Genomic DNA, 5,741 nt, shown 5'->3' on the forward strand with positions numbered 1-5,741 from the left:
ACCAAATAGATTGGACCAGAAAAAAAATTCCTCAGCCCATAATACAGCAACAAGCATACAAAACCATGAAAAAAATATTAAAAGATTTAAGAGTAAAAGACCAAGCAACAACACGTATGACAGACTTATAGAATGACACTTGACTTCTCAACTGGGGAGAGGAAGTTGTAATGGGAGTGTCAAGTGGGGGTGGGGAAATAAAGAGGGGCATAGGGAGGAAGTACAGGGTCACACAACTAAAATTAAAGACAATTTCAGGGATCGTACGAAATGTGATATAGTAGACGCTTCCTAAATTATATAGATAGATGAAGGTAATCTAACTGAAATTGAAAAACACTGGGGAAGGCAGAGCCCCAAATGGACATCCCTTCTCATTGAATAAAGTTTCTAATCCTGAATAAGATTACCTATAATTATGATGTTGGTCAAAGGGTTCCCATGGGAACCTCCAAACCACACTGGCTTTTGTCAAAGCCATCTGTTACTCTCTACAAAGGGACTGGTGGAGGCCTCATTGCTGAAGACAGCATTCACACAACTCATTAAACTTGTGTCAATCTGGAGCCTCCATGAAGTCCTTACTCCTATTTGCTAATTGCACTCACATCTTTGGGACGGGAAGGTACTTTGCATGCTATCAAGGACAAATGGAAACACTCACCCAGCCACAAATCCTTTGATCTACAATGGTATCTGACTACTAGACATGTCAATGGATTTGTGCCACAGTATTTATGGGAGGAACCGACTAAAGTCCTTCTCTCTGAGATGTGCTGCAGGAGCTCCTTCTGCTCCCTCAGCCAATAGCCTATACGATACCAGCGCACCAGGGCGTGGTCTCTTATACTTTTAAAAAGCAGTGGGAACGGGATGCTCTCTTTTTTGCTTCTGGCTCTCATTCTGGTGACTAGACTCTGTTTCCTGTTTGTGACGAGAGGAGAGGTCTGTTATTTGGGGTGGTTATCTGTAAGTTTTTCCCCTTAAATAAATAAACCATTTTATTATCCATAATTCTTAACTGGTGTGGGATTGCTTTGTGACTTCATAGATGGAGTCCATATATGACACTGTTTGGGTGACTAAGAATCTGAGCATAGATAACTCAGAGATATATAGTAAAACTAAATACTACTTTTCTAAAAATAAGACAAAAATAATTAACAACAACATGATTCTTAATGACACTCTACTATATAATATTAAAGTGAGTTGCTCAACTATCATCAGAGAATCTTTCTCCTAAAGCAGATGGGAGCAAATACAGTGTCCATAGCCAGACAATAATAGAGAGTGAATAAATAGCCTCAGAACCCCCAGCTCTGAAAGGAATGTCTCCATTACATCCCTCCCTTCATTGCCCTGACAACCCTGCAGAAGAGATTGAATATGTGGGAGTCGAGGAAGAACCTCAAAGAAACAAGACTCTCCATATCAAGAAGACTGATACACATGAATTCTCAAAGACTAAGGCAGTCTGCACAGAACCTCCATGGGTCTATATCAGAGGGAGTCCTAGAGTTGAAAGAAGTGAACAACACATGCTTACATCCCTAATCCAGAATCAGTCTCCATTTAGATCTACTTGAAAATAAAAATAGAGTTTCCTTCAAGGGAAGTCTCATTGGGGAAACAAAGTACTGTTAAGAATACTCTTAAGGTTGTACTTCCAGAAGTAGATAGACAATAAAAACGTTCCCTTTCTCATAATTTCCTGACAATATTTTTCTTTTTTAAAAATCTTATTACTTAAGTTTAATTTTGTTTTATTTGTACATAGCTTTTTCTTTCTCTTTTTTACCCTACAAGTCCTATGCATATACATTATAGATTCCAGCTTATTGTTTTTATGAGATTCCTGAGTGTTAGGATGAGTTGGTCTCTTGTCTTCTCTTGAGCACCTTTCCTTCTGTTCTGATTGTCTCAATGTGTTTGTTTTTGGTTTATGTTATTGCATTGTATTTTATTATTATCTCTTAAAACAACTGTTTGTTTTTCAGTGAGAGAATAAAAGACAGAAAGTGGGTGAATCCAGAAAGGAGGAGATGTGGGGAGGAACTAAGAGATGCAGAGTGAGGGGAACCATAATAAAGACCTATTGTGTGTGAAAATAATCTATTTTTAATAAGAGGAAAAATAAAATTAACTAACAAAACGATATAATTCATTTGTGTGACAGAACTCTGTCTTGAGTCAAGATAAAAACTGGTATTTTCAGATTAGGTTGAAAACAGGTGAACAAAACTATGAAGAGGAATAATGTGGGTAGAGAGGGTCTATTACAGCAGGGTGATGGGAACTTTAATTGGATTCTCTGAAGACCTCTTGAATTGACTATCATTGCGATGAGGAGCCAGCACAGAATCAGATGCCACCCTGCACCTGCTCACCCCAGTCTTGACATCAGTATTAACTTAGAGATATTTTGGAAGAAGCAGTCAATGCCCTTACAGCATCCCCTCACTTTCTCAGTGTGGACAGCAATGCTACACAATCAGCACGCAAAGAAACAAAAATCATCTCATCCACCAATTGTGTGTATTTCCTAAGAAAAAAATGTAATTTCTTATTAATTTACTCTATGGCCTTGTATAATGATGAAGATTTTTCAGTCCATACATTATATGAATTTTGTCATGGTTAACATCATTTAAACTCCTCCCTACTTTTTAATTTTTTAAAATTAAAATTATACAATCAAAATTAGTGATGTTTACTTCAGTGATCTCTGGATACAAAGCTGGTTTGCTGAGCTATGGTTTGGACAAATCAACTGACACAGATACTGACCTAATAAACATACACATAAAAGGTGGGTATAATAAATACACACTGGAATATTAGTCTACATACACACACATTGTAAACATAAGGTACATATGATGTGAATCACAAGAAATTTGTAATGAAAGAAGTTAAAAACCAGCTATATGTCTTATATGTATAGCAGTTCTTGGAAACAATTTATAGCATCAGATTCTCAGATAAACGGAAATATTCTGTATGAAAACATAGTAATTAGTTTATATAAAAAGGAGTAGTAAAGTATATGTTACCATCAGAGTAAAGCAAAAATAAATCCACACAGTTATTGCTGAGTGTTATTGTTATAACTACTGGGAACATGACCATTAATGACAATCAATTAAACCCTGCTGGTACCAAAATAAAGTGACGAAGGTAATCCATTACAGGACATGTTCAACTACTAAAAAATAAAATCTGTTTTATACCAACTTTGCATATGCAGACTTAGCATAGATAAATATAAAAGCTCAAATGTAAGTTAGGTATCAAACACTCCACACATTGATTGATTGTGTTTGTATGTATTATCTTTCAGTACATAACTGTGGATGTATGCTTTATGTCATCTTGAGGCAAGAGTTGTGGTATTGCATATGTTCACAGAGAAGAAATAATAAAGGTCTGTATGAAGTTCTTATCCTTTTAATTTTTTGTAGTTTCTGAATTATAGGAATGCTTTTGGTATGTTTGTCCAATTCTTTACATTTTCTGTGTGGACAGTCAATCTATTTTTTTGTTTGTTGTGATTTTCATGATAGGCATTTTCTAAATATCTCTGGCTGTCCTGGCACTCACTCTGTAGACCAGGCTGGCCTCGAACCCACAGACATCTGCCTGCCTCTGTTTCCATGAGTGCTGGGATTAAAGGAGTGCACCACCATTGCCCAGCCAAGTCACACTGCTTTTAAACATAGACGATTATATTCCTTCTGTCCAATCTGTACACATTTTCTCATTTACTGTTCAAAAGTTGTTCCAGCAGCATTTCAAAAGAGTGATGGTATTAGTCCCTGACTGTCTTCTGATATCAGTGGGAATTCCTACAGTTTCTCACTCTCCAATATGATGTCAACTGTAGCTTTTGAAGAATTTATTTGTCAAGAAAAGGAAGTTCTTACCTATTGTTGAATCACATAGGATTATTTTTAACTTGAAAGGAGCTAGGAAATTGTGAAATTTCTCTTTTTTATCTGCTAGTATGATCATATTACCCTAGTTTAGGCTATTGCTTTAGTGAATCACATCTGTTGACTTCAATTTTTGAAAAAGTCACAGATTTCTGGTAAGTCTCATTTGGTCAAAACAGGATTATCCAAGAACATCACAGAACTCAATTGTAAATATTTTGCCATGTATTTTTGCTTTATGTTTCTGAGGTCCTTCCATTACAGTTTTCTTATAAGATATTTATCTAACTATAGTGTTGAAGTAAGTGCTTATGTAGAGATGGGAAACATCCAGCTTTTAGTGAATTGACACAGAGTGCATCAGTCACTCCAGAGCAGGTCCTATGTCTAGGTCTAGGAAAAGTTGGCTAATATAAAATATACTCCACTGTTTATTTTTCTTTTCTCTCTTTTTTTAATGCAAATGCATGTTTTTTTGTTTAATTTTGTTTTTGTTACTGTATTGTTGACGTATTTGTTGATTTGTTTTGGTTTTCATTTTTATATTTCTGAATTATGTTTTAATAAAGAAAAGAAGCATGGATGTGAGTAGGGAGGTGAGGAGGATCTGGGAGGATCTGGAGGAAGAAATAATGTAAGCAGAATATATTTAATTTAATGAACAAAAATAATTTTAAATAAAATACTTACTAAAAGAAAAAATATAGAAAACATTTAACTGGAACTTTAAAAGATTCATATATATGGTGCAAATATTAACTATTTAAATTTTAAAAAGCTTGATATTGCTTATGATAAAATATGTATTTTGGGTGTTTTTCTTTCTTTCATTTTTCCCCTATTCTTTTGATCATATGTTACCCCAAATTTTTCTGTTTTACCATAATAAGAATCATAATATTAACTGATCAAGTGGATAACTGTATGTAAGGTTTGCATGTATAAGGAGAAAGAGAGACAGACAGACAGAGAGAGAAGAAGAAGAAGAAGAAGAAGAAGAAGAAGAAGAAGAAGAAGAAGAAGAAAGAGAGAGAAAGAGAGAGAGAGAGAGAGAGAGAGAGAGAGAGAGATTATGATACTTGAAGAACTTAAAATAAACTTGGCTGATTATAGTTAGCAGTGAAGAACGTGTATTGATATGTGAAGGATCTGAGTTTGGTTCCCAGCATCCACATCAGGAAACTCACAACTACCAGCAATATGAACCCTTCAGAACCTAATACCTCTGACTTCCCTGATAGCACTTCTTATCTTGTGCACATACTCACACGAAAACACAATCAAAATTATAATAAAATGAGCTGTGGTTTTATGAAACCACCACAGAACGTTCAGAATAGGTGTTCTTAGGCTATTCAAAACCATCATCTTGTTGACTACCTTAATGGTCAACATGGAAACTTCAATCAGCAAATGATGGGAGCAGATGAAGAGACCCACAGGTAAACACTGGTCTGAGCTCCCAGAGTCCAGTCAACGTGAAGAAAGAGTAACAATATGAGCTAAGGGATCAAGAACACAATGGGGATGCCAACAGAAATATCTGATCTGAGCTAGTGGGAACTCACTAACTCTGAAATGACAGTCAGGGCACTTGCATAGGACCGAACTATATCTTCTGATGTGGGTGACAGTTGTGTGGCTTAGACAGTTTGTGGGTCCCTGCCACTGGGACTATTATTTATCCCTAAACCACTATTTATCCCTAGTGCGTCTCCTGAGTTAGGCAATTACTTTACAACAGATCCATGTTTACATCAGTATCATTTTCTCTATTACATTTCATAGCAAAAAAAGAAAGAAAAA

The sequence above is a fragment of the Myodes glareolus genome, chromosome 26, assembly GCF_982192425.1.
Source record: "Myodes glareolus chromosome 26, mMyoGla1.1, whole genome shotgun sequence".
In the NCBI taxonomy this organism is placed as follows: Eukaryota; Metazoa; Chordata; class Mammalia; order Rodentia; family Cricetidae; genus Myodes; species Myodes glareolus.